The sequence below is a fragment of the Xenopus laevis genome, chromosome 3S, assembly GCF_017654675.1.
Source record: "Xenopus laevis strain J_2021 chromosome 3S, Xenopus_laevis_v10.1, whole genome shotgun sequence".
NCBI lineage: Eukaryota > Metazoa > Chordata > Amphibia > Anura > Pipidae > Xenopus > Xenopus laevis.
In genome coordinates, this window is record NC_054376.1 from 119877387 (window position 1) to 119891447 (window position 14061).

Below are 14061 nucleotides of genomic sequence, written 5' to 3' on the forward strand. Positions count from 1 at the left end.
TTTATTATGTTTAAAAAGGTGTTTAAAAAGGTGTTTTTATTTATTTATTCATTTTATTTGTATATTTTTTATTATTATATGGCATTTATAATATTATATATTACTTTCTGTGTAAGAACAAACTGGTTAGACCGTATTGATATTAAAAAATATACAAATGAACAGAAAAAATATAATTTTATTAGCTCTCTGTCTTGTCAAAAAGTCTAATGCCCCACAAGGCACAGAACTTAACTACAGACATCTACTTTTTTCAAGTGATTGTAGGCATCTGTAAATGTATGTTTGTAGATAGGCCATATGATATAAACAAGAGAATATTTTAATAGCAAAATATCAGCTGCAACAAAAAGAGATAAGCAACACACAACAGTAATAACTCAAATATGGTAAGTCCTACTACCTTAAGTAAAAAGCATAAATAAAACTTTGTAAAAAATGTATTATTTACCACTGCAATAGTCACTACCCTAACGGTGATCATTTGCTTAGAGTACATATGCCCCTACAACCCCACCACAGCGTATATATGTTTTTTTGTTTGAATGTTCACAATTTTGTGTTTTGTTTGCAAATGTTGAAGCAGGTTGTGTTCAGGATTGTATCTCAATTTTATTGGGAATGATGGCGCCATTATCTGGTGAATCTGAGGGTAAATATAGAACCTTTTCCTCTGAGACTTGAAATATGCCTAAACTGATATCACTGAATGTCAAAGGCCTCAATACGCCGCATAAACGATATTTAACCCTAAGAGAGGCCAAACGTCACCAAGCTGACATTGTCTTCTTACAAGAGACTCATTTCTCTCAGTTGAAATCGAATAATATTTCATCAAAACTTTACCCTCAGATCCACTACGCCTCAGGTCACACTAAGAAAGCAGGGGTAGCCATCCTATTTCATAAAAATCTACCCTTTTCCCCAATAGAGACCCTTAAGGATCCACACGGGAGATTTTTGATTTTGAGGGGCGTGATAGAGAACATGGAGATTGTTCTGTAAATGTGTACTGTCCGAACAGCGGTCAAAGTCGATATCTAGAGAAGGTGTTGGCTAAACTAACTTACTCAACGAACACCCCTTTGATTATTGCAGGGGATTTTAATATGGCCTGGTCAGCAATCCGGGATAGGTCTAAATGTACAACCCAAGCAGAGCACATAGCCAAGGCCTTTCGGCAGCAAATTAGAACCCAAAAGGTCTATGACCCCTGGCGCATCCAGCATCCAAAAGAAAGGGCATATACATTTTATTCCCCTCCGCATGACACCCACACCCGCATTGATTATGTCTTCCTGAATCAAGCTGCTATGAGGTTTACGTATTCTACCGAGATACATCATATTATGTGGGCGGATCCCACTGAATTAGTTATTATTAATTAGCTCCCATTGAATTAGTTATTCGGTTTGCGCGACCCAAACCAAAAGCATATTTTTGGAGGTTAAATGACACCCTATTGAGCGATGAGCAAACGAAATCTCAGATTGAGAAAGCGCTAAAGGAATTTTTCGCATTGAACAAAGATTCAGTTACTTCTAAAGCAATAATATGGGAGGCCCATAAAGCAGTAATCCGGGGAGAATTTATAGCAAAAGCCTCCAGACGTAAAAAGGATATGGAATCCACCAGATTAGGATTAACGAAGGCCCTTAGGGAAGCGGAAAAACGGCTCTACGAAAGACCTTCCATAGCCAAACTGACCAAAGTAATTTCTTATAGAAATCAATTGAAAGACCTAGATATTACTCAGATAGAGAAACTAATGACCTGGACCAAGCATACATACTATGAGTATGGGAATAAAGCCCACACCCTACTGGCAAAAAAACTGAGGGACCAAAAACTGGCCAGGGGAATAATGTCTATTAGAAATAAGCAAGGGAAGTTAGAACATACCACTGAGAATATCACTGAGGTCTTCTACCACTATTATAAATCCCTCTATAATCTAGATCCTCATTCGCAAAGGGATGTACCTCAACTTAGGAGGGTACTCAAGACTAAACTGAAAGCCTGGCTACCAAAAGATGCCCTGACTACCCTCCTAGAAGGAGACAAACCACCTCTCAACCAAGATATAAGTGAAGCGGAAATAGCCCAGGTCCTTAAGGATGCCCCAGGGAAAAAAACTCCGGGACCTGATGGTTTCTCCTATGGCTATTACAAGACATTTCAATCCATTCTCACTCCGCATCTATTAGACTTGTACAATGGGTTCTTAAAGGGGAGTACTATACCTCAAACTATGGCCCTCTCTCATATCACCTTAATACACAAAGAAGGGAAAGATCCCCTAGAATGTATTAATTATAGGCCCATATCCCTGATCAATGTGGATCTAAAGATATTTAGTAAGATTCTGGCAAACAGACTGGTCCATATTTTGCCCCGCCTCATAGATAGTGATCAGGTGGGATTTATAATGACCCGACAAGCAGGTGATAATGCTAGAAGGACTATTGACCTAATTGATGTGGTAAATGCCAACCCTCAACCTACGCTACTGTTAAGTCTAGATGCGGAGAAGGCTTTCGATCGTCTAGACTGGAATTATATGATGGCTTTGTTAGAGTTAATGGGTTTTAAGGGGAATTTCCTCCGGACAGTGGGAGCCTTATACAGTCAACCTACAGCGGCTGTCAAAATAAATAATAACCTCTCCACTGAGTTCAGAATCACTAATGGTAATAGACAGGGATGCCCTCTATCGCCCCTTCTCTACGCATTATGCATAGAACCACTGGCAGTAGCCATAAGACATAATCCAGATGTCAAGGGGATCCAATTTCAGCATAAATCCTATAAAATTTCCCTGTTTGCGGACGACGTCCTTCTGACGCTTACTCAACCGTATACATCCCTCCCAAACTTACATAAAACGCTTCAGGAATATGGTTCCTTTTCAGGGTATAAGATTAATGAGCATAAGACTGAGGCCCTTCCGCTACACTTTCCACAACATATGTTGAAGACCCTGCAATTAAACTTCAACTATGCATGGAAATCTGACTCAATCAAATATCTGGGAATCCACATATCTAAGAAATATGAAAATCCCCCTCTTTTACATCAAATTAGAAAGGATCTGGAAAGGTGGAATAGGGGCACTTTGTCTTGGTTTGGGAGAATGGCTTCTATAAAAATGAACGTGTTACCGCGCTTATTGTACCTATTTGAAACGCTCCCCATTGAAGTGCCCACTGTAACTTTGAAAAACATACAATCCATGTTTACTAAATTTATATGGGCTTACCGTAAACCCAGAATTAATAAAGATGTGCTACTCAGGAAGTTGTCGCAGGGCGGTCTCTCAGTCCCGGACATTAAAAAATATTATTGGGCATGTCATCTCAGGCAACTGATTCACTGGACAGTTAGTAGCCATATCAATAAATGGTCCAAACTGGAAGGTTCAGCTGTCTGCCCATTTCATCTGACCAACATGGTATGGGGTTCGAGAGGGATACCGAAAGGGACGACCTACCCTCTACATACTATCGACTTTACCAGAAAAATATGGAAGGCAGCCCAGTCCCAACATACCTTACAATCCCAGTCCTCCCCCTTACGGAGCATATTAGGGAATCCAGAATTTCCCCCGGGTTGTAACCTAGATTTTGGGCAGAACTAGGGCCATCCTACTGTATTCCATATCTGGGATCTATGGGACTTTGTTAAGCGAATGCCCGTGGACTTAGCAACTTTGAAAACAAGATCTGGGAACGTGGATATCCCCCTTTACCAGTACCTGCAAGTCTCACACTATCTTAGACCCCAAATGAAAACGAGTACGAAGCAGGCTTTCTCTTCCTTTGAAAAACTATGTTACACGGGCCCAGGTCAAAAACAGGTTATATCTCATATCTATGATGTATTGATACAGTTGCCCATTGATGACTTCCCGAAACATAAATATATGATATATTGGGAAGATAACTTCCCGGCAGAGATAAGTTATAGAAACTGGGAAGGTATATGGGATAATGCTAAGAAAAGCTCAACTTGTGTCCAATATAAAGAAAATATTTATAAGATTCTGTTGAACTGGTACTATACCCCGGAGAAACTCCATAGAATCTACCCATCAACCCCAGATAGATGTTGGCGGGATTGTGGGCACAGGGGGACACTGCCACATATTTTATGGGACTGCCCCAGGATTATACCCTACTGGGACATGGTGAGAACACTTTTGCAAACAGTGTTACGCACCACTATACAAAGGGAGCCATGGACTCTTCTCTTGGGGAAACCTAATCTTAATCTCACTAAGGCAGCCAGGAAGTTAATGAATCATATCCTATCGGCAGCCAGGAGGCTGATCTGTCAAAAATGGAAGCAAAAAGCCACCCCACAGGAAAGGGAATTGAAGGATAAAATAGAGGAGGTGAAACGGATGGAGTATCTTGCGGCCCTATGTAACAGATCGCTCCCTCAATTTGATGAAATATGGGGAAACTGGATCTTTTCCTTCCCCCCCTGATCACTGAAATTACTGAATAACTAGAACCGATATAATTAGGTGTCCACTTTGTCAAAACTGAACCCTTCTCTGTTTACAATCTGCAATTCCTTGTTTTTCTGTTTTGTTTTTCTTTCTTTCTTTTTATTTTTTGTGAGAATTGTTATTATACGCGAATTTGATCTGTGATGACTGCTTACCGCACGAAATGTATAACTGGTAGATGGAAAGTGATAATGTCATCTATGTCACATGTAATAACTGCATTTTGAAAATTCAAAAAAATAAAGTTTAAAAAAAAAAAAAAATATTATTATATTTATAATAAATAATCTATAATCTATAACCTTATACAATGCACTAATTGCAACACCAAAGTGATATGGATATAAATAGATACATATATAGATAATACAGCTCTCGTAATCACTTGAATAATGTAGAACACATTTATAACTGTTTGTATGGCTTATAAATAATTGGCCAGCTCTTTGTTATTCTTGTTAAATACAGTATAACATGGGTTCTTCCATCTTTGAAGGCACTACAGTAAAAAGTATTCACATTATAATGCACTAAATATGTTTTCATAAACAATGGTGGATTGTCATTGACATCTGATATATCCAGTCTGATGAATTTTCTGCTGGAAAGTTGGGGAGATCCTCTGTCAGTAGCTAGGATTGTGACATTATACCATGAAACTTTCTCTCTGTCCAAGGGATCTGTGATAATAATTTGGTAGAATCTGTTGGAGGATATATACCAGTTGAAAGGGTACTGAACCGAGTATCTGACAGTCAACGTCTCCATTTTCACCTGAGTCCTGATCATGAACTTTGATCAGTGCTGTCACAGTGCCAGGTGTGGTATTCTCAGGAATAGGGGAAAATATTGGTGTAATTGATAACTCAGGAGTATTGTCATTTTCATCTGTTATTTCTATCAATACTTTTGAGTGAGCAACAAAGCCCCCTCCATCTTTGCCTTGTACTGATATGTCATACTCCTTTTTTGCCTCATAATTCAAAATGTTCTTTGTTTTAATTTCACCATTTGAGGAATTAATGCTAAACATATTTGTATGAAGGTTGTTTTTGGATGTTTTGCTGAAGGAATAGGTGATTTGTGCATTTGTACCTTCATCCATATCAGATGCATTTACACGAAGCACTGTAGAGTTTATTGGAGTATTTTCACTTATGCTCACTTTATAAACCTCCTGTGTAAATACAGGCAGGTTATCATTAGCATCAATAACAATTACCCTAATTAGAGCTGTGCCAGTTCTTACTGGGGTTCCCCCATCTGATGCTGTTATGAATAATTCATGAATGTTTTTTGACTCCCTATCTAAAGATTTCTCTAAAACAAGTTCTGGAAACTTGCTACCATCAGAGCTGGCCTTTTCATTCAGAGTAAAATACTGATTGTCACTGAGCTGATATGTTTCTACAGAATTAGTGCCAATATCTGGATCTTCAGCAGTTTGTAATACAAATTGCTTCCCTGGTAAAGTAAGCTCAATCATTTTTAATGTGACAATATCATTGAAAAAAACTGGAGGATTATCATCAATATCCTGAATTTCAATTTTAACAGTGAAGACATTTAAAGGATTTGCAACCACTGCATCGAAGGTTAGGAATCAGGTAGTTTCTATGCTACATAGGGTCTCTCTGTCTATCCTGTCTTTAACATACAAGTTTCCATTTTCTGAATTCACAGAAAAATATTTCTCTGAAACATCTGAAACAATACGAAGTCTTCTGAATGAGAGCTGCTTAATGTCTAAGCCAAGATCGTTTGCAATATTTGCAATAACAGAATCTTTTCTTAATTCTTTGACAATAGAATATTGAAGCTGACCAGAAATTAATTGACAAAGCCATGAGAACAAGAATAAATATGTTACTTGCCATGTGACTCTCTTCAATGTCTGTGCTGGATAGATTTTGATCTCAGCCATTTTCTCTATGCAAGATTTTCAAAAACAAAACATTTGTATTCACAAAGCACACAATCTGTATTCCAGTGAAAATGTTGTTTGTAATCTCTTTTTGTAATAGTATGCAGATATGTTATGTCCAATTCATGAGAGAATCCAGAAAGTGTCTGCCTTCTTCCTTGCAGATCTGCAGTGTGAATGAAGGGCAGGAGTAGCTCTAAATCTCCAGTTCAATCTTTCTCTTATTTGGTAAACAGCGGCGCTCTGAGGCAAAAATTGAGAACTGCAAGGCTGAGAAAACTATTGCTAGTTTTCACTTTCTTTGTAAGAATCCAACCTTTATATATATATATATATATATATATATATATATATATATATATATATATATATATATATATATATATATATATATATATATATATATATATATATATATATATATATATATATATATAAGAAATATATGCACAGATTTAGTAAAACAATAAAATGGAACATGAGCCATATTAAAATGTTTATGTTTATGGTACTGCCTAGACAATTTTTAAAAGTGCATAATACACATTCATTTATTACCACCAAGATGAAATACATTGTTTTACTTATTTAAATAAATTCTAAAGGTATACATGTATAGTATATTAGCCAGATGTAATGAGGTTACTAGTTGTAACAACCTGAGCCCAGTAACAAGGTATGTAACAAGGAATTCACTGGAGATGGAACACATTTCTGTTCCTTACTGCCTCAAACAATTATGTCCTCAGTGCCCAAAAGTTTATTAATCCTACTCTATCTACCCATCCTCATCTATTAACCCCATGGAGGATTGTGAACATTCATAAAACTATTTGATCGCAAACTTGCTCAGTCAATAAGGACACAAACATGGTCGCTAACCTTCGCAAGTGTCTTTGGTAGGGGTTATTTACTAAAACTTGACTTCTTCTCACTTTATTAAAAAAAAAAATCGACCAAACTCCAAAACCCAAATCCCCTTAATTTACAATTAATTATTCTCAAAAAATTGCGCAACTTTTCTGATTTGATGCTCGAATCATACAACTTTTTCGAGTTTGTACAATTTGGAAAAAGGTTCAGTGGTTTACTGATTAAATGTGCTGATAAGTGTTATTTAGCAACAAAATAAATCTCTACATATATTTCAATTATGCACATAATTCATCAATAAAGCAGGTCCATTGGTTGATGCTATTGCTTTGCTACCTTAGATCAGAAATAATCTTTTATTATGATGATCCATGAATAGAAAAGTTCAAGTCAATATGTTTTAGCCAAACATTGTGTTACAATTGGTATCCCAAACCCAGAACAAACCCCAAGGTCGCAGTTGCAGCTCAGTCTTCCTTCTATAACAGCCACCTTTCGGGAGGAACCCTCCACTAATCAGATGCCCCCATGTCTTAGCGTGAGAGGACCAGGGAGAGAGTTCTGGGTGGGCAAGGGAACCACACATCATGCAGGAAGGGGAACAAGAAGCGTAGTTGGAGTCACAGGCCGGGTCAAACCACAAAGTGGGCAGAGCAGTCCAATATCGGAAGACAGGAGAGTAGTCGGGTCACAGGCCAGATGACAACACCAAATGGGCAGAGCAGTAGAATATCAGAAGACAGGAGAGTAATCCAGATTACAGGCTTGGTCGGAATTCTAAATTCACAAAGACGAGACAGCATCCAAAAGAATGGTCAAAGTACAGGCAGAGATCAGGAAATGGCAGAAAACAAGACTTGGTCAGTTTCAGGCAGGGTCAAGAACAACTGAGAAATACAAAGAATCCCACCTAGGAACTATGGAATAGTCATTTACATTGGGCAACAAATAGTAAGCAAAAAGCCCTTTAAATATTCAAACTTCACACCACCCAATGACATCATGTTTGACATTTTCCAGATGAATCAAATAGAGCAGAGTGGCACAAACCCAGAAGTAATGTGCATTCAGGAGGACGGCACCGAAGAGTGCAGACATGGTGGGTGTCCCTGCCGTGGGCGTGATGGGTGTCCCAGTCGCACCCCCGCTAGACCACCAGGGTGAGTTCTCACATTAATAGCACATTAATAAAAATGTAAACTCAAATTACATATACAACATATTGTATTCACATAACAACCAGAGACAAACTACAGATTATGGCCATTGTTAAAAACAATGCAAACAACGTTAGACATAACAATTGTTCCCCACCACAACCAATATTAGATACATTAACTACAATAAATAATAAACATAGTCAACTCAAATTATATTTTTGTAAAAAAAAGTATGATTTGCATTTCAGTAGCCATTAATCACAGCCTGAAATTCATATACAATAATATACACCTATAGTGTATATTAAAGCCATGAAAGAAAGTAGATATCTGTATAAAACACAAAACACACAATTTTATGAGTGGTTAAAATGTAAATATTCAGTTGGGTTAGCGTATTATGAGACATCTGGTATGAACCACTGGCAAAGAATAAAACTAAACAAAAAAACATAATATTTCCACAATTCTATTACTAATGTATTCCAACATATACCTGTATGCAATGTATGATACCAGTGCTGCTGAAAGTTTATTAAATGCAGAGCCTTTAAACCCCTAAAAATGATTAACACAATAAGAAAAGCAGAACTACAGTACTTCCTCCACAGCTGATAATTATAGGAAGCTCTCAGTAAACTATAAGTATACATACATTTAAATTGTTAATATATATAAATTTAAATTTTTGTTCTTTGGTACTCACCTGCCAGGCAGGAGCTGGAGTCAGAGCATCTTTTATGCCCTCATTGCCAAGACCTGAATCATCAGCATCAATCAAATTGTCTACTGGAACATTTTGTTTGGGCTTTATGAAAGTAAAGTCACTCTCAGATTGATCCAAAGACACACACACATTGTAAGAGTAGGGAAGAGGCAAAGTTCCATTATTAATTCTAGAAAGCATTCCAGGATCAACTTGAGAATACAGGTTTGTACTTTGAAGACCAAGAACTGGGGATGGCTTTGAGTCTCTGCATTTTGATATGATCACCAAAATAATTGTTAAAATAAATAGCAACGATATCAGAGCAAGTGCTATCATTAAGTACATTTGCAATTGAAATGGTGTATTATCATCCGAGAGTGTGTTACTTAGCTGGGGAACTACTTGTTGAATGTAATCTGCCACAACAAGGCTTAATGAAGCTGTTGCTGACAGAACAGGGTCTCCATTGTCCTTTACCATAATTAACACTTTATGCTTTAAAACATCTTTCTCCTGAAACACACGTGTTGTTTTAATTTCACCTGTTTGCTGATTAATACTGAAAGGAAATGGTTCTGAAATTTGTATAAAGTGATAAGAAAGCCAAGAATTATGACCAGAGTCTGCATCCACTGCAACCACTTTAGTTATTAAAGAACCTTGCAATGAAGCAAAGGGAACCATCTCGAATATCGATGAGTCACCATTTTCTGTGGAGGGATACAAAATTTTGGGTGCATTGTCATTTTGGTCTAGTATCCGAATAATCAATGTTGCATTGCTACTCAAAGACGGAAATCCATTGTCTTTAGCCTGTACATGCATTACAAACTCCTTGTGCTGCTCATAGTCAAAAGACCTTTGAGCGTAGAGAACACCAGTCTCTATGTTGATGGAAAAATATGAAGACACTGGAAAGGCCTCTGTATTTTTGTTAAAAACTGAATAAATAACTTTAGCATTTTCTCCAGAGTCCATATCAGATGCTTGTATCTTGTATATTGAAGCCCCTGGTAAATTATTCTCAGGCAAATAAGCAACATATGTAGATTTCAAAAACACTGGTGGATTGTCATTAACATCTGCTATATCCAGTATAATGGCCTTTCTGCTGGACAGTTGTGGTGATCCTTTGTCATTAGCAAGAATTGTGATGTTATACCATTGAACTTTCTCTCTGTCCAAAGCACTAGCAGTAATAATTCTGTAGTAACTACTGGACGTTGAAACTAATTGAAAAGGTGCTGAACCCAATAGCTGACACTCCACTTCTCCATTTTCTCCAGAGTCTTTATCGTGGACTTTGATGAGTGCAATAGCAGTACCAGGTTCAGAATCCTCAGGAATAGGAGAAGATATTGAAGTAATAGTTATCTCAGGTGTATTGTCATTTTCATCGATAATTTCCAATAATACTTTGGAATGGTCCACAAAGCCACCTCCATCTGTAGCCTGTACTGATATTTCGTAATTTCTTGTTAACTCAAAATTCTAATTTTGTTGTGTTTTAATTTCACCATTTATTGGATTAATACTAAACATAGGTGCATGAATATCATTTTCTGATGTTTTGATGAAAGAGTAGGTTATTTGTGCATTTGTACCTTCATCTTTGTCAGTTGCATTAACGTAGAGTACTGTAGAGTTAATTGGAGTATTTTCACTTATGCTGACTTTATACACGGATTGCGTGAATATGGGTAAATTATCATTGGCATCGGTAACAATAACCCTTATTATAGCAGTACCAGTTTGTACTGGGTCTCCACCATCAGAAGCTTTTAAGAGTAATTCATAAACCTCTTGTGTCTCACGATCCAGAGGTTTTTCTAGCACAAGTACTGGAAATGTATTCTGATCTGTGCTAGATTTTTTTCTCAGTGTGAAATGGTTATTAGCACTGAGTGAGTATGATTGTACAGAATTTGTGCCAATATCTGGATCTTCTGCATTTTGCAATGCCATAAATGTTCCTGTTGCTGTTGATTCACTGATCTTTAAAGTAATGGTGTCAAGGAAAAATGCTGGAGGATTATCATTTAAATCCAGAATTTCAATTGTGACAGGGAAAACATTCAGAGGATTTTCCAGCACTGCATCAAAGGTAAGAAAGCAAGTTGTTTCTGTTCTGCATAGAATCTCCCTGTCTATCCTGTCTTTCACATATAAATTTCCACTTTCTAAATCTAAGGCAAAATATTTCTCTGAAATCGGTGAAACGATGCTAAGTTTTCTAGGCTGAAGTGCCTTAATGTCTAATTCAAGATCTTTAGCAATATTTGTTATCACAGAGCTTTTTCTCAGTTCTTCAATAATAGTATAATAGAGCTGCCCAGAGACCAAATGACAAAGCCAAAAAAATAACAATGAAAATGTTACTTGCCATCTCATTCCTTGGGACATCTGAAAAGTATGTATTTCTTTTGCAGCCATAGGAAAATCCAATTCCTTATTGATGCACAAAGTTTGCAATTCAGTTGAAAGCCCTGTTTTAAATCCACAGTTTTAGGGATGCAAAATAGGCATGTGTTGTCTAATGTTCCAGAAAATGCCTGTCTTTCTCCTGCAGATCTGCAGTGTGAGGTATACTGAATGTCTCTAGATTTCCAGTTCCACATTTCTCTCTTTCTTGGTCAACAGTGGCGCTCAGAGGTGCTTATGTGGAATTGCAGCAATGAAAAACCAACTCAATGTTATCAAGTTTCTATAAGGTTTTTTTTTTGTCCATAACATACAAGTGTATTTATATTTCAGGACACTTTAATATATAACCTTTCTTATTGCAATTATTATAATGTAAATTAATTAAGCTACTATTTTATTATTACCAATTATTTCACAACTCATTATTTAAATTTGGACCAACATTAAAAGTAGAAAGAACACATGCAATGAATGAAACCAGTACAAATATGGAGAGATATCAGCACATGGGAAAGACAAGTCCCCCAAGCCTCACATTTTTATACAGTCAACACTTTGTCTCTCTCAGAACACACTCTCAAAATTTAACTTAAAGATATACATGTCTGCATACTTTTTTTTATTTTTTTCAAGGGTCTACTCAGAAAAAGTAGTAACAAAGGCCACTCAAATTAAATATTTTATGGTTTTAAATAAATATGGTAACAAAACAAACTGTGCATAGCCAGTAGTCAACTGCCCAATTCTGGAAACATCTCTAGTTCCACAAACAAGACCAATCTAAAATTAATAATCAAGGAATCATGCCAAGTGTAATGCTGTCATACTATTGGGGGTAAATGTAAAAAAGATGCATAAACAAGAAAACACATTTGCAATATAAAATTTTTTATTAGATAATTACGACCATGCTAATGTAAACTGTGCACATTTAACATTTTTTGGAGATTTGCTTAAATGAGGTATATTTTTTGGCAACTTTGTAATTAAAAAAAATGTAATATGACATCCTACCATGTTTTCCAATCTTTAAGTAAAAGGTACAGTATGTAGTTTTTATATTGGACAACAAACACCCATTTTCCTCTCTGATTTAGGCATTTTTCATAGGCTCTATAATCAAAAATACAGTCAAAGTTTAACACACTGATCTGGGAATTGTTGAAAGTGGGCTATGGGAAATAAAGTTAAGTTTTGTGTATTTTCAATATTAAAAATGCATCAAAACAATGCTAGCATATAGCAATCCATTAAAAGTTTCTTAAGGCAACACAAATGTAAATTCCTCCATGTGAAGTACATGAACACAAAGGGAGTAAAAAAATACAACATAAAGGGAGTAAAACATTTGAACAAAGCATTCTCTTTGTCGACCTGGTCAGCAAAAGCATATACTGTATGACACAGCTGTGCAAAATAGAAAATAACAGGTCATTATGCATAAGCCATCTGCTTCCAATTACTGATATTGTACCCTACTGCTGCTGAACCTCCCACTAGTTACACCACTACTTTACAGGGTTAGGTCCTCTGTCATCTTGTGTATCTTTAGCATAAACATTAGAGGGCCTATTTATAAAGCCTCACATTTTTCTAGTTGAGTTTGAAAGGGGAAAAAGTCAAACTTTTTAGAGCAAAAAAAACCTCAATTTTTCCATACAACAGTTGAAATAAATAACAAGGAAATCAAACAGTTAACATAAATAACAAGGAAATTAAAGTGACTGCAATCATCAAGTACATTTGATTGATTTCTGCTTTTCGGAATCACTTGCTTAAAATGATCAGCAACAACAAGGCTTAATATAACTGTTGCTGAGAGAGATGGTTCTCCATTGTCCTTTACTACCCACTACCTTGTGCTGCAAACTATCTTTCTCCTAAAATATGTGCAGTGTCCAAATTTTACCATTGTCCTGAATAATGGTAAAGTGTAGAAGATCTGACACTTGTATGAAATGATAGGAAAGCCAAGAGTTATTTCCAGAGTCTGAATCCACTGCAACCACTTTTGTCATCAAGGAACATTGCTCATAGGCCAAAGCAATGAGTAGCAATGTAACATAAACAATGTTGCACTGCTACTCAGAGATGGGAATCCATTATTTCTATTTGAAACTATTTATGGTGCTCATAATCAAATGATCGCTGAGAATAGAGATCTCCAGTTTCTATATTTATTGAAAAATATGATAAAACTGGAAAACTGGCACAAGTCATGTCTGCTCTACACGGGTCTCTCTGTCTTTTCCGTCTTTCATAAATTTCCAGTTTTTATTTCTACACAAAAATATTTCTCAGCAACATGAGAAACAATTCAAAATCGTCAGGAAGAGAGATCTTTAATATCTAATCCAAGATCATTTGCAAAATTGGCTATAACAGAATCTTTTCTCAGTTCTTCAGCAATAGAATAATGAAACTGACCAGAGTCTACGGGGGTTATTTATCAAAGTCC

The 14061-nt window shown here is 36.4% G+C and overlaps 1 protein-coding gene and 1 pseudogene across 6 annotated transcripts in view; both read right to left on the reverse strand.

Annotated features, from left to right (window-relative positions):
• The window catches only part of LOC108713304 (protocadherin gamma-A4), a 203329-nt gene that overhangs the window by 156343 nt on the left and 32925 nt on the right, over positions 1–14061 (reverse strand). The gene's annotated exons all lie outside the window — the stretch shown is intronic.
• Positions 4845–6591, reverse strand: LOC108712425 (annotated as a pseudogene).